The following is a 19,559-nucleotide window of genomic DNA, read 5'->3' on the forward strand; positions in this document are numbered from 1 at the left end:
GAATTCATCAAAGAGATGCTGGCCTTCTTGAGAGATGAGCAGCCTGGCATCATGTTCAAGCAGGCGTTCCTGGAACAGATGCCTGAAGACATCCAACTGCTCCTGGCGGATGCGGATTTCACCGACCCCCAGAAAGTCACAGCACGGGCAGACATTCTGTGGAAACAGAAACAGAAGTGTTCGGCTACCGTGGGGCTCATAAAGAAGTCCCGCAATCAGACCAGAGCAGTCCCAAGCAAGGAACAGCAGACGAGAGGTTGGAGCGACAGATGGTGCTTCTACCACCGGAGATGGGGCACCGAGGCCTGCCAATGCCAGTCCCACTGCAAATTCCAGGGAAACGACAAGACCAAGCACGATGGGCACGATGGCTGGCCACCAAGAGAGCCTTCTGTACGTCTGGGACCGCCTGTCTGGAAGATGCTTCCTGGTGAATACAGGGGCAGAGGTCAGCGTGATACCCCCGTCAGGGTTGGACACTAGGTGCAGGCTAGCGGGACCCATGTTGAACTGCCAAGCTGCAGTTCGGGGCAGTCACTTCTCATGGGAGTTCGCACTGGCCGCAGTGGAACAACCACTGCTCGGAGTGGATTTCCTGCAAGCCCACAGCCTCCTAGTGGACTTTAAGGGTAAGTGACTCATCCACACCAAGACCTACCAGACCATCGCACTGAGGGGCGCTAGGTTTCCGGCAATGCACCTGGACTCCGTCCACAGCTCAAAGGATGAGTTCTCCAAGGTGCTACCGGGATTCCTGGCAATCCTTTCCCCTCAGTTCACAGCGGAGATACCTCAACTCAGTGTCAGAAAACACATCTTGACCAAGGGCCCACCTCTCCATGCAAGGGTGAGATGACTTTCCCCGGAGAAGTTCTGACTGGCCAAGGAGGAGTTCTGCAAGCTCAAGGAGTTGGGTGTTGTTCAACGGTCAGACAGCCCATGGGCCTTGCCCCTGCACATGGTGCCTAAAGCAACTGGGGGCTGAAGACCATGTGGTGACTATGGCAACTATCGCCATCTCAACAAAGCCACCACCCCGGACCGTTACCCTGTGTCACACATCCAGGATTTTGCGGCAAACCGCACGGGGAAATAATATTCTCAAAAGTGGACCTTGTGCAAGGATATCACCAGATTGCGGTGCATCCTGATGACATCCCTAAGACAGCCATCATCACTCCATTTGGGCTGTTCCAAGTTCCTGAGGATGCCATTTAGGCTCAAAAATGCAGCACAGACATTCCAGCGACTAATGGACACAGTGGGCCGAGACCTGGACAGCACTTTTGTCTACTTCAACGATATCCTCATGGCAAGTAGAACCCAAAGGAACACCTTCAGCACCTGCGAAATCTCTGTAGTCATCTACAAGAGTTCAGCCTCACCATCAACCTGGCCAAATGCCAGTTTGGTATGAACACCATCGACTTCCTGGACCACAGGATTACAAAGGTCGAGGCCACACCACTGCCCCACAAGGTAGAGGCCATCTGCAGCTTCCCGAAGCCTAGTACAACCAAATGTCTACAGGAGTTCATGGGGATGATAAACTTTTATCGCAGGCAGCTGCTCGAGTGATGCGCCCTCTGTTCATCCTGATGTCCATCAAGGATAAGGATCTGACCTGGGACAACGAATCTGCACTTGCATTTGTGGAAACCAAAGAAGCCCTGGCCAAAGCTGCACTCCTGACCCACCTCAGACCAGATGCTCCCATGGCCCTCACAGTCGATGCCTCATGAACAACGATTGGTGGAGTCCTGGAGCAGTAGATAGAAGGAAGTTGGTACCCACAAGCTTTCTTCAGCAAACATCTGCGGCCCCTTGAACTAAAGTACAGTGCTTTCAATAGAGAGCTACTGGCGCTGTACTTAGCCATCCGTCACTTCCGGTACTTTCTTGAGGGAAGAGCTTTCATGGCTTTCACTGGCCACAAACCACTGACTTTCAACCTGGCTAAAATCTCCGATCCTTGGTCAGCCTGCTAAGAGAGACACTTGTCTTGCATCTCGGAGTACACCACTGACATCAAGCACATCTCGGGCAAAGACAACGTGATGCAGACACCTTGTCAAGACACAGCATCCATGATCAGCGCTGTCTCCATGAATCCATGATCTTCCAGAGGAGGGCAAGTATGTCGCCCTCAAAGCCCTCCTCCTCGGCACCTTTGGTCTCTCCTATTGGCAACGCGCGGCCAGGCTGATGCACCTCGATGGCCTGGGGACAAAGACCCGTCCGCGCTAATGGACGAAATGCTCGCACTGGCAGAAGGCCACAAACCCTACCTGATGTTCAAGCAAGCCTTCCTGGAACAAATGCTGAAAGAAATCCAGCTCCTACTAGCGGATGAGGATTCCTCGGACCCCTGGAAAGTTGCAGCCCGTGCCTACGTGCTATGGAGAACCAAACGAGAGAACAAGGCCACCATGAATTAGGTCACCCGCCCTAGACCCAACCGACCACAGCCCAACCCCAGGCAGAAACCGGAGGAGCTCCAAACCACCTGGTGTTTCTACCAACAATGCTGCAGAGCCCAATCCTGCAAGAGCTGCTAGCCCTGCTCATACCAGGGAAATGACCAGGCCATTTGCCACTGATGGCTGCGATGGCTTGCCACACGAACAGCCTCTTGCATGTGCTCAACAAGACCAACGGATGACTTTTCCTGGTGGACACCAGAACAGAGTTGAGCGTGCTTCCTCTGATCGCCCTTGAATCCCGCATGAGAGCACGAGGCCCGACCCTGTGGGCAGCGAATGGCACCGTCATAAAGACCTTCGGCACATGGACTGTTCAGGTACACCTCGGGCCAGACAAATGCTGCTGGAAATTCCTGCTGGCCACCATGAGAACTGCGCTTTTAGGAGCTGATTTCTTCTGAGTGCACAGCCTGCTGGTCAACCTGAAGGGCAAGAGACTCATGCATGTCTGTACCTTCCAGGCCCTCCGACTAGAGCTGTCCAGTGTGCACTGCCCGGGGATAGCCACCGTCTGCATGGCCAGAAATGAGTATTCCCAATCCTAGACAAGTTCCCCACCATTCTACGGCCACAATTCACTGCCAGTTCCCCCAGCATGGCGTCTGCCACCACATCACCACACAGGGCCCCCCACTTCATGCCAAGGCCAGACAACTGCCACCAGAAAAGCTGCAGCTTGCAAAAGAGGAATTCTCCCACCTCCAGGAACTCAGCATAATCCGCAGGTTGGTCAGTCCCTGGGCCTCTCCTCTGCACATGGTCCAAAAGGCCTCTGGGGGTTGGCACCCATGTGTAGACTACTGCCAGCTCAATGACGCAACCATACCTGACCGGTACTCCATTCCCCCACATACAGGACTTCATGGTCAACCTACACAGCGCCAGGGTTTTCTTGAAGGTCGACTTGGTGAGGGGCTACCATCAAATTCCCGTACACCCAAATGATATTGTCAAAACCACCATCATCACCCCGTTTGGCCTTTTCAAATTCCTGCGGATGCCCTTTGGCCTGAAGAACGCAGCCCAAACTTTCCAGCGTCTCATGGATGCAGTGAGTAGAGACCTGGACTTCGTGTTCATCTGTCTCGATGACATCCTCATCACCAATCAAGATCACAATGAGCACAAGACCTATCTCCACACACTGTTCGCCCACCTGGTTGAATTCGGCCTCACCATCAATGTGGCCAAATGTCAGTTTGGGAAGGAGTCGCGACAGTTTCTGGGCCATACCATCACTGTGGATGGGGCAGCACCATCACAAGACAAGGTCAAGGCCATACAGCAGTTCCCCAAGCTGGACACACTCAAGAGCCTGCAGGAGTTCACCGAGATGGTTAACCACTACCACCACTTCATCCTGGGGCTGCCTGCATAATATGTCCACTGCTTTCCCTGATCTCAGCCAAACAAAAGACTATCAAGTGATCGAAAGAGGGTGAAACAGTCTTCGCATAAGACCAAGGCCTCCCTCGCTAGCTCTACCCTATTGGCCCACCCTCAGCTCGACGCCCACGCAGCACTCTCGGTGGACACATCCACCACGGCCATCGGGGGCATCCTTGAGCAAGAGTTCAACGGACAGTGGCACCCGCTGGTGTTCTTCAGCCGGCATGTCTGACTGTCTGAGCTGAAGTACAGCGCATTCGACAGGAAGCTCCTAGCCTTGTACCTCTCTACCAGGCACTTCCACTATTTCCTGGAGGGTAGACCGTGCACCACTTTCATGGACCACAAGCCACTCAATCAGGCCCTTGCCATGGCTAAAGATCATTCGTCTGCATGCTAGCAGTGACACCTTTCCTACATCTTGGAGTTCACCATCGACATCCGACACCGGGCAAGTAAAGACAACATCATTGCCGATGCGCTCTCCAGACCCACCATCCACAACTTGTCCCCCGGCCTGAACTACGCCCAATTAGCTCAGGCCCAGAGAGAGGACGAAGAGACACAGGCCTTCCCAACTACCATCACCGGCCTGCACCTCAAGGATCTGAAGCTGCCGGGCAGCCATGACACAGTTCTCTCCAATGTCGCGACCGGCTCGCTGCAACCGGTAATCCCCCTGCAGTGGAGGCAGGAGGCATTCTGGATGATTCACGACCTAGCCCACCCCTCCGTCAAGACATAGGTACGCGTGGTGGCAGAACGTTTTGTCTGGCACGGATTGAAAAAACACAGTGGCCCAGATGATGAGGAATTGCATGCACTGCCAAGCCTCTAAAGTCCAGTGCCATGTCAGAGCCCCCATACAACATTTTGACCCACCAGCCAGGAGGTTTGACCATATCCACATCGATATAGTGGGCCCCCTATCAGTGTCCAGGGACACCGGCTACCTCCTGACTGTGGTCAACCGGACAACGAGGTGGCCGGAAGCCATCCCCATCAGTGACACTTCCGCCGAGTCCTGCGCCAGACCCCTGCTCGCTAACTGGGTCATCCAGTTGAGCGTTCCAGCCCACATGACCAGCGACAGGGGTGCCCAGTTCACCTCCGCCCTCTGGCTGCAACTGGCAAACCACTTGGGAATCAAGCTCCACCACACCATGGCTTATCATCCCCAGGCAAACGGACTTGTAGAGCGCTTCCATCGATACCATCGACATCATGGCATGGATAAAAGGACCCCATTGGACAGACGCACTGCCGTGGGTCCAGTTTGGCATTTGAACAGCTCTGAAGGAGGACCTCCAGGCTTCATCTGTGAAACTCATCTACGGTGCACTGCTGTCACTACCAGGGGAGTTCTTCGGAGCGGGCGCAGAATCCGGAGGTGAGAACCCAATCTACTCTTGGACCTCCACAAAAGGCTCGTCTCGCTGGCACCCCCACCATGGCAAACACCCGGCAAACTTCCCCAAGGAGCTGGCCTCAGCAGAGTTCATGCTCATCTGGTGTGGCCCGCACCTGACTCCCTTGCAGCACCCGTACAAGGGCCCATATAAGGTCTTCCACCAATTTGGAAAAACTTTTACCCTGGACACTGGGGTCAGGAAAGGATTATTCACGGTCAACAGACTGAAGCTGGCACAAGTGGATTTAGACCAACCTGGGCAGACAGCCCAACCTAAGCGGAGGGGTCAGCCGCCCAAGTGGTGAGATGTGTAAGCCAGTTCTCGGGGGGGGGGGGGGGGGGAGGGGAGTTGTGTGGCGGCACACTTGGAGCAAACCAGCTCCGCTTGTATTGCCACGCTGGCAGGGCAGCTGCAGTAAGTTGGCGCTATTGGGGCTTAGGCCTCGTGGCTTGGGCCACAGCTCACGCCCCAGGCAACATGATGACATCACTGCCAAGCGGGGTGGAACTCCCATTGGCCTTAAAGGGGCACACGTGAAATTCAAATAAACAGTTCAGCTGAAACCTCCACTGTGTCCTGTGGTGTGTTTCTGCCTGTGTAGCAGCTGCTACACTGTCATGGGATGAGGGATGAGGTTGAATAGTAACCGAGAAAATATGGGAAAATGTATTAAAAGTGTCCTTCCAATAGTGATCTAATGCTGAACAAAACCAAAACATATGAAATAAAGAAGCAACCCCAATACCATATCTGTTACATAAAGGGTTGATAGTAGGAAAAGTCTTAGCTAATTTGCTCTATGTACTTATCCTGAATTGACTAACTGCATGATGTACATGAATGAAAGAGAAATGGACCACTTTTAAATACTTGGTCCATGCATCCTTAGAAAGAATAGTTTGTAAAACATTAACAGACTCTTGTGGCGCTTCTCTATTATTTAAAGGAGGCCTGATTATAAATCACCGCTGGCAGATATCCATGATATCCATCCACCTCTAAGAAGACTTTTGTGTTTTTCATGCTAAACTCTCCCACTTTTCCCCCACCTTCAGCTCCAAGTGTCCCTCAAGATCATCCTCTCCTATTTGCTTATTGATCCTTCTCAGTACATAAAGGATCAGGTTTTTGAGAAAGATCAGGGACTTGGTACATGGCAGTCAGATGGAGGGTGAAGGGATTGGAAATTGGTTTATCTTGTTGGGATCTTCAGGCGATCACCGAGTTGGGATCAGAGGCTAATTAGATAATTGGACTGGCTGAAATATTCTTTGGAAGGCCTCCTGGGTTCACATGCCCAGAGAATTGGCAGGATCTTGAAAGGTCAGGTGTTACAGAGTATTGAAGAGACCTGAGAAAGTCAGAAAATTAAAAAGTCTGGAAGTGAGTGCCTGTTACTAAATCATTCTTGTTGGCTTACCTTTGACCCTCCTGATTTTATTAAGTAATATTTTCTTTTAATTGTTTTTAAAATCTTTTGCATCCACCTTGCCCACCTCTATATATCATTGAATGTGACACAAAACTATCCAGTTCATTCATTCTCATTTTTTTAAGGGTATGTTTATCAAGGAACATTCACCATTAATTTGCCCTCTTAATTAAAGATACTGACAAGAGTGCAATGCAGGCTTCTTTTTTTTCTTCCACCCTTTCCTCACTGAATTCTTTGCTTCCTGTTTTTGTCCAGTTTTTTCACTCTGCTTTCTCTTGTTTTCTTCCACCTATTGCTTATTTGTCTTCCAACTTTCCTAGCTTACGTCGTGTTCCCCTTTACTGACATCTTCCAATGTTCAGAAAACAGAGGGAGGAGGGTTGTGTAAAAAGTACAAAGGCAGAAATATTGGCTGAAAACACATTGGAGGAGGTATTCCAATTAGATTTGCCCAATCTCTTCCCACAGATATAGCTTGACCTGTTGAGTACTTTCAGCATTTTCTATTTTTGTTTCAGATTTTCAGCACTTGATGTTACGATTTTCATCCTGGATTAGGATCTGCACTTAAATATACTTTTAAAGTTTGTACTATTTCTAATCATTGTAAGTTGATAACTGCTCCAGAGGAAAAAAAACGATACTCAACCCCAATGTTTTTCTTTATTTTGGAGACATGGTGTTAAAGTCTGTTTATTTTTCTTATTTATGTTTAGCTTTAGCTTCATGAAGGCAAAATAGTTTTGATCACTATTATGCAATGGGTAAACTGTAATCTTACAGAGATTCATTCAACATAGTAATTAAAGCCTGGAAGGTCTTTGTGCTTTTTAAGTAGACTTTGGTTGGAGTTTCTTCCTGCATTTACAACTTGCCTTGAGTCATACAGTGCAGCTTACTACAACAGGTTTCAACAAAGCAGTTACCCATTTACATGATGAAGTTCTCTGCCCATTGACATGTTGAAGTTCTCCGTGTGGCATAGCCTCGATAATAGATTGAGTAGTGTGGACACTTCCAGTTGATTGCAAGTGAATCATGACAAATGCAGCAACTGATCAACAGCAACAACTTTAAAATAGAAAAGAAAATTCCCATAGGATTAGTCAACAATAAAATTGCACTGACCCATAAAATGATACATTAGGACAGATGACCAAAAGCTTGGACAAACAGTATATATTAAGCACTATATCAAAGTAGAAAAAGAGTAGCAAGGTGGAAATGTTTTGAGGGAAAATGCCAAAATGTCAGTCCTTGGAAAGGAAGGCACAACTCTCTGTGATGAATTAATTCAATTGAGGGACGCCAAGAACCAGGAAATGAACATTTGGATGATTCTTGGGTTGGAGGGATTGAAGAATATTGTATTGATATAAATCCAGAGGAATCTTTCAAACCTTTGGAGGAAGTGAAAAACATTATGGAGAAATTCATCCAAGGTTGACAGCCATTGTTGGCAGTCAGTGTCTTGCTCTCCATCTGAATTGTATCCATTGACTTTAGAGAAGTAGTTTTCAAACTGCCCCCCTAAACTCACATTCCAGCTCAAGCAATCCTGATGCCATAAGTGCTCTGTGAGTAATTGCTTGAGGTGGAATGTAAGTAGAAAGAAAAAGTTTGAACACCACTGTTTGAATTGTACCTAATTGACTTGTTATGTGCACGGTTTCCTAACTCCAAAAGAAATGGGCCAATGACAATTTTTCTCAAGCAAAACATTTCAGTAACAATTGGGCCAAGAGCAGTGGTTCTCAACCTTTCCTTCCCACTCACATATCACCTTAAACAATCCCTTAATAATCACAGAGCAGTTATATTATAGGGATTACTTAAGGTTGAAAGTGAGTTGGGGGAGGGGTGGGGCAATTTGAAAACCACTGCTTTAAAGGATCCAAATGTCAGATGTGGAATAAAAGACACAGCCAGCATTACGTAACACATCTTGTTTCACTGTATTAGATGAATTCATGGATCATAATTTTTAGGACCTGGGATAAAATATAATGGTTGCATTCTTGGAGACATATTCATAGGGGAAGTTCATTCCCTTCTCAGTGTAACACGGTGCAAAACAATTTCCCCATTAGGAGTCTGACAGAGAAGACTAATTAAGGATAAATTGTTTCTCGTCTAGTTTTACAGTTTTTGCAAAGACGAGTGAGACTTTCACAGATGGGAGAGAAGGTGTCTGATAGAAGTGCAGTTTGCACAGGGCTTCTGATCCTCCCAATGCCATCCCAAATGCTCCTTCTCTATTTTGAGCAGGGATTCCAAGAGACTGAGGATGTTGCATTTTGTTCTTTGGTGCAACGAGCACATCCTTGAATTTTTCCATCCAGTAATTTTTCCCTGTGACAGTTTGGAACAGAGTGTCTGTTTTGAAAATCTGACATTGGGTATGTAAACGATCTAGCCCATAGATTGGAGTCGTCCAAATTTTATTAGGTATTCATTGCTAGGAATGTTCCCATTGAAGGTGACACTGAAGTTGGCTTTCTTTTCTCCAGGAAATTTGGAGACATTGTTTGTGATATTTTTCAAGAACTGTGAGGTATTGCAGGTAGTTCAGGACGAGGAAGCATGCAAGATACAGAACTCCAAGGCATCATTATTACATTCATTGAAACGTAGGAGACAATGGACTTTGCACTCAAAATCTATAAGACAAGTGTTCTCATAAAACCTGGTGGTGCTGCCTTCCAAACATAAAGATACATGGTGAGAACTTGAAAAACATTGACTCTTCCCAAATCTCTGAATCTTTCTCTTGATTAAGACAAAGGCAGAAATCAATAATGAAATTCACATATTTGGAAGAAAAAAACTACTTTAACACAGCACTTCCATGGTTGTTGAATAATTAAAAACTGACAATTTTCAATGCACAAGATCCCACCTGAATTGGGGACTGAAATTCATTGAGTACCGGATTAGTTGAAGACAAAGCAGACACAATTATGGAAAATATTAATGTTGATAAATTGTGTTAATTTGCCAAACACCCTGCCAAAGAAGGATTGAAGGACCAGAGCTTGCAGGGAGTACAGATACACCAGAAATCTTACTTGCTGTGACCACATGGATGTGTAAGATACACCAACAACAATAGTACAAATTATATTACCACAATTTGTCAAGACACAGAAAATATAAAAGATAGAGAAGTAAGGGAAGGAATTAAGGGGCTGATTGAAATAATAGCCATCAAATCCTTTCAGTGCATTTGTACATATCCTCTTCATTCATTGAAAATTAGGAAAATGTATAGGGAATGCACAAAAGGTCAGATTGGGTGCAAGGATGTGAAGGAGGAGGATAACCCTGTTAGCATAAATTTTAAAGAGGTATCAGAACCTCAGCAGAATTTTATTAAGTGGAAGTATTTTAAGTTGGCAAAAGATAATTATTATCATTTGAGTCTGCAATGAAAATGAGCAATATTATGTGAACTGCTTAGGGCAACAAGGACATGTGATCAGGCACAACATGTAGTGGTGGTATAGTAGTGGTTGTGGGGGTATAGTGGGAGTGCAGTGAGCAATGAATAGCAATGAAGCAGGTAAACAAACTAGTTAAGCCAGTGTCAATAATATTGCCAACAGTATCATTAAGCAATGTAGACATCAATGAAAAGAGCAGATGAAACGCAAGTTAATATCACAATTAGGCATAGATGTGAATCAAAAAGACAGTTTTCACAACAAAAATCAAAAGAAATTTTCTCGAACAAAAATTACATTAAATGAGTGCCATTTTATATTTTGTTGGCTTAGGTTTTCTTATCCGACGTGCTAGCCAGGTTCCTCAGTCTTACCAATAACATTACATTTGGTCTGCCAAGCATGCTGGTTAATGCTGCCATTAAGCCTTTGATTTACTTTATCACCTTTTTCCCCTTCTCTACCTTCTTTTAAACTGAAAATTAACTTTTCTTTCCTGTCATTCCCAGGTCTGACATTTCTGTCACAGGCCAAAATTCTTGACTCTTTCCACAGTTGCTGCCCGACTTGCTGAGAGATTTCCAGGTTCTGAAGGGCATAAATCTCATTTATTATGTTTTGTATCTTATACAATTCTGTATTCTTGCAATGACATAGTGAGTGGTTCAAGTTATAAGCCATGGTTAGCTTAACAACTATGGTAGAAGGTTGTGCCATTTACAAATAATCACTACCTTTTCCATTTACATTTGTTAATGTTCTAAATAAAACAAAAAAAATAGCATTTGAAAAATAAATCACTTTTATTTGGATGTGGAGATTTCTGCTTCTATTGGAAAATATTATTAATATTGGAAGTATTACTATAGAAATACCAAAGCCAGTTCTCTATTAATGAGTATTTGAATAGGCTCAATTAGAACTGTTTGTTTACTCATCAGGTACAAAATATGGTAAAAATATTAATGTAGATTAAATTACAACAATTTAAATGTATTACAAATCTTTGATTTAAAAAATACTGGATTAAGTCAAGGATGTTCATCAATTGTGCAAAATGAATAACTTTTATGGATTCAACTTCAGTTTGGATGCTTTACTATTCAGAAAATAGAGCATTAAACAATGTAGCAATATTTGACAAAAAGCTGTCACAAAATTTGTGTTTGTGACACTGAAGTGAAGTTTGCAAAACAACATCTGAAGCACTCAAACCCATTTTCATTAACATCTTCAGTCTTCTTTGAAATAGAGATTCACAGTAAAGGTGATGGAATGATTAAATACTGGATTATTACCCTGGTGAAGATGGTAAAGAAATAACAAAACAGTTAATTTCTTGAAAAGTCATTCAGTAGAAATTACATATGACCAAAGAAAATGTAGCAGAGAACATAAATAGGAGCAGGAGTAGGCCAGTAAACCCATCAAGCCTATTCTGTCATTTGATAAGATCATGGCTAATCTGATCGTGAACTCAGCTTCACTTACTGCCCATTCCCCATAACCCTCAATTCCCCAACAATTCAAACATCTATGCCTTAAATATATCACAAGATACATGAGCAGAAGTAGGCCAATCAGCCTGTTGGGTCTGCTCTGCCATTAATCATGAGCTGATCCTTATCACTCAGCCCCACTCCCCAGCCTTCTCCCCTTAACCCTTGATGCCCTGACTAATCAAATACCTATCAATTTCTGTCTTAAATACATTTAATGACGTTGCCTCTACTGCTTCATTGGGCAGAAAATTACACTCCCTGGGAGAAGCAGTTCCTCCTCATTTCTATATTAAATATACTCCCTAAATCTTGAGGCTATATCTCCTCACTCTACCCTTACCTGAAAATTGAAGCTATCTCCCTGCTTTTATCTATTCCTTTTATATTATAAAAGATCCCTCTTTATCCTTCTAAATTTCAATGAGTATTGTGCTTGATTATGCAATCTCTCTTCATAAGTTACCTCATGTCCAGAAACAACATTTTGAATATCTTCTGTACCCCAGAATCAACATTTTGAACATCTTCTATACAACCTCCAAAGCCAGTGTATCCTTTTTTTTAAATAAGGAGACAACAACTTCACACAGTACTCCAGGTGTAACCTTACTAGTATCCTGTGCAGATGCCGCAGAATCTCCCTGCTCTCAAATTCAATCCCTCTAAGCTGACATCTGTTGTTGATTACCTGCTGCATTTCAAACTAACTTTTTGCAACTCATATACAAGAACTTTCAACAGTGTACTGTAATTTTTCCAATTTAAATATAGTGCAATTTCCTATTTTTCCTTGTTGATGACCTCACATTTACCAACATTGAACTTAATCTGCCACTTCCCTTGCCCACTCACTTAACTTATTTATATTCCTCTGCAGACTCTGTGTTCTCCACAATTTTCTTTTCCACTCAATTTAGTGTCATCAGTAGTCTAAGTCTACACATAGTCTCCTCCTCTAAATCATTTATGTACATCAGGATTGATTGCCAATCAGAGAAACAATTATTTATCCCAATTCTTTGCTTTTTATTAGTTAACCAATTCTGCACATAATATCCTGAAGATGCCTAGGATTGTCTGATCTCAGAAGCTAAGCAGGCTCCTGACTAGTCAGTAATTGGAGGGAACACCACCAAGGAACACCAGGTGCTGTAGATTTCTATGAGGGGCTGGACAAAGTAGCGACTCTCAGTCTGCCTTACGGTAGACAAAGGTTAAAGAATTTCATACATGTGACATTCCAAATGTAGTATTTCATGACAATAATGGAACCTTTACCTATATACATGCCAATATGTTACCCCTGTGACAGAGAATATAGATATGTTTTTGGGAGATAAATTGGGGAAAGGTTTGTTGGAGTAGGTTACATACAAACACTTTCCAACAGATCTTACTTAAAATGCTGGAGCTCTTCTCATACTAGACATATTGGGATGAACAGTCTTTGCAAAAGCTTTGGAAAGTCCCCGAGAGACTTCACTAATGGATTGTTGTTCACAAAAAGTAACAGATGACAGATCTAGTTGAAGCCGCCTTCTATCTGGAGTAGAGCTTGCTGTTCTAAGAGGGTGATGCGGTTTTGCAAGCAGAGAGTGTCAAACAGGCTTTCTCTCAGATAGAGAGAGAGAGAGAGAGAGAGATCAGTTTTCTTCAGTGTTACAGCAGATGGGACTAGAACAGGGCAAGCTGGTGGAAAGCCCCATTTTGGAAGACAAGTTATGAGTTCTTGGTTCAGCCTGGTCAAAGCCCTTGTGGTCCATGCAAGAGGAGAGGACTGGCTGTCTAATGTTTCACTTGAAATAAAAGAAACAAAAAGGAACTCTGTGGTGACCTGAAAGAAAGAGGTTATCACCTGGAAAACCCTGAAGGGGGCAAGTTTTGTCAGTAAGGCACTGGAGTGGCTGATTGAAAAGGAATCAGTTGTGAATGTCCTGGAATGACAAGAACTTTCCTGAGCGGTAACCATTTATCTTTCAAGCACCAAGGCCTAATGAACTTTATAAATGTTAAATTCTGTGCACAGTATAAGTATTGCCTGCAACCAGTGAACTTGGAGGAATGAGAATTGAGATTGGACTGTGAACAAAATAAATTTTCTGACCTTACTTACACACACATTAGAATTAGAAGGGGGTTAAGTTAGGTTACTTAAGTTAAAATGTGATTCTGTTTTCATGTTTAAAGATAATTAAAAGCAACCTTTGTTTAAGTAACTATTTGTCTTGGTGAATATCTATTGCTGCTGGGTTTATGGGTCCTCTGGACTCATAATATTTTATGGGGTCTCGTCCAGGATCTGAACCCAGGACAGACAGTTTGAATTAGAGACGTTAAAAATTGAGATTATGAGAAGTAAGAGAATTGAGGCTGTAACTCCTGCAGAGAGGTTTTTGGCCAGTAGAGATGTAAATCTAGTTCCTCCATTTGATGACGGAGATATAGATACATATTTTCAGCTTTTTGAAAAGGTTGCTGAGAGCTCAAGATGGCCAAAAGAAAAATGGCCTCTTATGCTCCAAAGTGTATTGAAGGGAAAAGCACAAATTGCACACATTAGTTTGACTATAGAGCAAGTGGCAAATTATGATAATGTTAAGCAAGCAGTATTGAGAGCTTATGAGGTGGTTCCAGAAGCATATAGACAAAAATATAGGAGTTTGGTTAAAACATGGAATCAATCTTATATGGATTTTGCTCTGAAAAAAATCTGTATGTTTTGACCGTTGGTGTGCCTCAAAAGGAATAAATAATGATTTTGACAGATTGAGAGAATTGATATTAATTGAGGAAATTAAAAGGTGTGTTCCAAATGAGATTTGGATAAGAGAGATATGAGGATGTGACGGCAAATTGCTAGATTAGTGGATGAATTTGCTCTAATTCACAAAAATACATTTCAGACTAGTAAGTCTGTTCAGAAGGTTAATGTGGAGTAGATTAGTAAAACTGAAATTAAGCCTGGAGAGAATGTTAAGAGAAAAGATGAAGGTAAGGTGGGAAAGGACAGAACTTCTGGATTGGTATGTCATTTTTGTAAAAAACCTGGTCATGTTATTGCGAATTGTCTAGTATTGAAAAAGAGACGAGAAAAGGAGGTTTTACCAGAAGCATGTATTCAGACAGTTGAATTTAAGGAGAGCAGATGTTCCAAACCTGGTAAGGAAGTCAAGAATGTTTTCAAACCTTTTGTGTCAAAGGGCTTGGTTCCAATTAAAATTCTTAGAGATACTGGGGCTGCTCAGTCACTGTTGTTGGAAAGTGTTTTAACTCTGGATCAAAGGACTGACACAGGGGAGACAACTTTGATTAAAGGTTTTGGAGGTGAGGTAGAATCAATATCGCTTCACAATAATGTGCTAAATTTAGAATTAGTTAAAGGACCTGTTGTAGTAGGAGTAATTTCAAAGTTACCCATGCAGGGTGTCTCGTTTTTATTAGGCAATTATTTGGCAGAGGATAAAGTAGGGTCAGTTTTGAGATTAACAAATCAGCCTAGTAAAGATAAAGTTAAGGAGGATTGTGAGATATATCCTTCATGTGCTGTAATAAGGTCTTTGGATATGAAAATGATGAGAGCTGAAGAAGATCCAGTTGATAAGGACTTGCCCAGTGCTTCTGAAATAGTTTTGAAAGAGCGGGGTAATTGTGAGAGTAGGATTTCTCTTTGTCAAGGAAAGAGTTAATTGAACAACAGAAAACAGATACAGATCTTGTTGACCTAAGGGACAAAGCAGTAAGTGAACAGGAGATTAAGGAAATGGCCTGTGGATATGACCATATAACCATAACCGTTTACAGCACAGAAACAGGCCAAGTCCGTACTGGTTCACTTGAACAACTCCACTAGCTCCTCCGCAAACTCCCGAGGAAGTAGAGGCTTTCTTCATGATGCCATTGGTGTGTTGGTTCCAGGAAAGATCTTCCGAGATAGTGACTCCCAAGAACCTACATTTGCTCATCCTCTATTGATGACAAAAAAACAATCAAGTCTGTTTAAATGTTTCAGATAAGCTCCTATTTTTAATGTTGTCAAAGGGCAAATTGTTAATGAAACCTTATTATGAAGAAAAAGGTAAGTGGAGAACAATCTGTATCAGAGGTGTTAGTTGTTGACAGGGTTGAGGAAGTTATAGATCATAACATTATGGAAATCGAATCTTGTGAGGGTAACCTTAAAGAAACCTTGGTTCCTGTGTGCCTGTCCAACTCAGATTGGAGTTCTTGTATTCTGGTACCGAAACCAGATGGAACTGTTAAGTTTTTACAGATTACAGGAAGATTAATTCAGTAACTAAAACAGATGCTTATCCTATTCCGAGAATAGATGACTGTATTGATAAAATTAGGAAAGCTAAATTTCTTACTAAGTTGGATTTGTTGAAGGGTTACTGGTGTGTGCCTTTAACTGAGAGAGGAAAGAATATTTCGGCTTTTGTAACTCCATCCGGTTTATATGAGTATAATGTGTAACCTTTCGGCATGGAAAATGCCCCTGCAATGCCCAAGCAAAGGATGATTAATTTGGTAATCTAAGGGTTAACATATACAGATGCTTATATTAATGACTTGGTCACAAAAAGTGACACATGGGAAGAACATCAAAGGGAATTGGACAAATTGTTTCCCAGATTATCCAAATCAAATTTACCATAAATTTTTGAGTATAATGCGAAAAATTTGTACCGAAATTCGAGCTCAAAGTAGGGGGAGGTTGCATATAAACGGGAGTAAAATTAAAAAAAAAAATTCTGCCAGTTTTAATGATAAGTAAGATTATATGCAGCCACCTACATTGACGGCAGGCCAACTGGAGGGTGGGGGGAGAGATGGCAGCGTGACTCGGGTGGGAGAGACAGCAGCGCAACTCAGGAAGGTGAGGGGGAAGAGATGACAGCGACTCGGGTGGGCGTAGAGACGGCAGCATGACTAAGGCGGGTGGAAAGATGACAGCGCAATTTGGGCAGGCGGAGAGACGGCAGCACGAATCGGGTGGGTGAGGAGGAAGAGACGGCAGCGCGACTCAGGTGGGGAGAGAGACACCAGAGCGAATTGGGAGGGCGAGGGGGGAGAGACACCAGCGTGACTCGGGCGGGCGAGAGGGGAGAGACACTAGCAAGACTCGGACGAGCGAGAGGGGAGAGATGCCAGCACGACTCGAGCGGGCGAGAGGGGAGAAACGCCAGCACAACTCGAGTGGGCGAGAGGGGAGAGAAGCCAGCACGACTTGGGCGGGTGAGAAGGGAGAAAGCCACCAGCGCAACTCGGCCAGGGGAGGGGGGAGAGACGCCAGCGTGAATCAGACAGGCGAGGGGGGGAAAGACGCCAGCGTGAATCGGACAGGCAAGGGGGGAGAGACGCCAGTGTGACTTGGGCAGGTGAGTGGAGGGGTCATATTATACACGAGGGTAAAATTTTTCTCCCTTCTTCCCCTCAAAAATGAGGGGTCGCATTATACACAAAATGCATTATGCACGAATATTTACGGTAACTGTTAATTTAGCAAAAAGTCAATTTGCAAATGCCACTGTAACAGACTTGGGTCATATAGTTGGTCATGGCAAAATTGCACCTATTCTAGCTAAGATGAATGCAATTTCTGAGTTTCCTTATTCCCAATGGCAAGAAAGCAATGAGAAGGTTTTTAGGAATGGCAGGATATTATGGGAAATTTGTGTCTTCCACTGTGAAGACTGTTATAAAATACTTTCTGCTCTACCCATTATTACTTTCTCATTTTGTGAGGGACTACGTTTACTTTAGCCATGTTATTAAAATAAATAAGAATAAAAATAATAGGTTAAAAAACGTATATTTAAAATTGTAAAAGTAAATGTTCTCCGAAGTAACGCATAAACCTTTATTGAAGATGGAATCAAATATTCAGCCAGTGGAGTGCCTTGGTCATGCTTTGCTCAAAGCAGTTGCTTGAATAGAGTTTTGTGAAACATCCATGGTGATGCACAGGATGAAGAGCTGGTTGATGCCGCTTGCTATTGGGATGACTCTCTTAAAGTGTCTTCTTATCCTTGTTTAGTAAGAGTTGCCCTAGTCAGAGGTTTTATCTGTAAACTTGGTGGGGGGTGTTGGTGGGGAGGGGGTGGGGGAAGTTAATTATAATGTAATTGTTTGTCTTTTGGGCAGCTCAGTGGAAAGGGAGGAACCTGCAGATACAATGATGGTTAAATGTTTTCAAAGAATGTGACTGAAAATAAAGTAAAAAGCTTTAAGGTTTATATATTCATGCAAGTGAAGTTTGTTCAGTGTAAGTACAGTATAGTATTTTTGTCCTTTAAACAATTTATTCTTAATGCAGATGTATTAGTTAGGCAGATTAAGAGTAAGTCTCAAGCAACCGGAAAATACACTTATCTGGCATCTACCAATCCCCAAGATGCCAGTTACTAGGGGTTATACTGTATATAGCAACAAAATGGCTAAAGTAAACATAAACACATGTATCTGTAGAGAGATAGCAGACAACTGCAGAAACATCAAGATGTGATAGTAGGAGATTTTAACATTCCATATGTTGACTGGGACTCCCATATTGTAAAAGGGCTGGATGGCTTGGAGTTTGTCAAATGTGTTCAGGAAAGTTTTCTGAATCAATATATAGAGGTTCCAACTGGAGACAGTGCAATATTGGATCTCTTATTAGGTGGTGGGTGAGGTCTGGGCCTGATGTTCCCCTCACCAGGGAAAGTGTATGCATAATACATCGCCTCTCCTTTCTTGGTGTAGTGATTGCCACGTGGCCACTCTCTGGCTTCCCAGGCAGGAAGTCACTGAAAATGGCCTCTCCTACATTACTGTGTCCATAGCAACACCTGCTCGTGGTATCCCCCATTTTCACTGAGTTTGCTATGTTATGGCATGACCGAGTGTCAGGTGGTATAACTGGATGGATAAGCTGGGCTTGTTAGCTTTGATTAAGAGAAGCATAAGAGAAGGATGTGATAGTACAGGATACTATCACCAATGAATATATTTGTATATATTTACATATAGTAATAGTGATTGGCTAAGAGCCGTAGCCACGCCTACTGACAGGTCATAAAGGGCTGCTTCTTACCAGACCCAGGTCAGTCTGGACTGGTTGACCTCAATGTACTACGCTCCAGTCTTTTGTTAATAAAAGCCTTGGTTTGAGTTAACAAGTCATTGAGTCATTCGACGCACTACAAAGGAAAACTCTGATTTCAAATCCGGGAAGCTAGGGCTCGTTAGCCTCGTCAGGTCATCCATCTAGGAGAAGACACTCTGACGTAACATCTACGACCCGAGGACCTGGCTGTCACCATCCCAGCTTGCTAGGCCATGGAAGATAAACCCCCGGGTGTAAATGGTAGAGCCAGTACTACACTCCACCTAAAGAAAAATCCACTGTGCATGTTCGAAGGACATCCCTAGGTCTATGATCCTTCCTGGAGCTTTGTTTATGGAGCCAAGCCATCATGGTTATTTGGGAACAAGACAGAACAGGTGGCAGAAGTATGTGTAGGAGAAAGTTTTGGGACCAACTTAATTATGGAGATGGATAGGTCTGGGCCCCAGGTTAAATTCTAAATTGAAGACAAAAAAGGTCAATTTTGAAGAAATGAGAAAGGATCTAGAAAGCTTGGATTGGGATAAGTTGTTTTCTGGCAAGGATGTCTAGGTAAGTGAAAGACCTTTAAAAGTGAAATTTTTAGACTGTAGAGTATGTATATTCCTGTCAGGATTAAATGCAAAGTAAACAGGCATAGGTAACTTTGGTTTTCAAGGGATATTGTGAATCTGGTTCGGAGGAAGAGAGAGGTGAAGAGCAGGTATCAACAACAAGGAGCAAATGAGGTATTTGAGGAGAATAAAAATGCAAGGAAAACCTCAAGAAAGAAATCAGGAGGCTAAAA

The 19,559-nt window shown here is 43.5% G+C and overlaps 1 protein-coding gene and 1 long non-coding RNA gene across 7 annotated transcripts in view; one reads left to right on the top strand and one right to left on the bottom strand.

Annotated features, from left to right (window-relative positions):
* LOC138761671 (uncharacterized) overlaps positions 1–19,559 on the top strand; it is a 191,642-nt gene that overhangs the window by 81,276 nt on the left and 90,807 nt on the right. The gene's annotated exons all lie outside the window — the stretch shown is intronic.
* The window catches only part of itgb2 (integrin, beta 2), a 146,792-nt gene continuing 134,596 nt past the window's right edge, over positions 7,364–19,559 (bottom strand). For 5 of the 6 annotated variants that reach the window (XM_069934214.1, XM_069934215.1, XM_069934216.1 and 2 more), the window contains exon 17: positions 10,947–11,461. The gene's annotated coding sequence lies outside the window, so the exon portion shown is untranslated. Of the gene's footprint in view, positions 7,791–10,946; positions 11,462–19,559 lie in introns of those variants that run through there. The other variant, XM_069934213.1, reaches the window with a different exon arrangement.

The sequence above is a fragment of the Narcine bancroftii genome, chromosome 4, assembly GCF_036971445.1.
Source record: "Narcine bancroftii isolate sNarBan1 chromosome 4, sNarBan1.hap1, whole genome shotgun sequence".
Classification (NCBI taxonomy): domain Eukaryota; kingdom Metazoa; phylum Chordata; class Chondrichthyes; order Torpediniformes; family Narcinidae; genus Narcine; species Narcine bancroftii.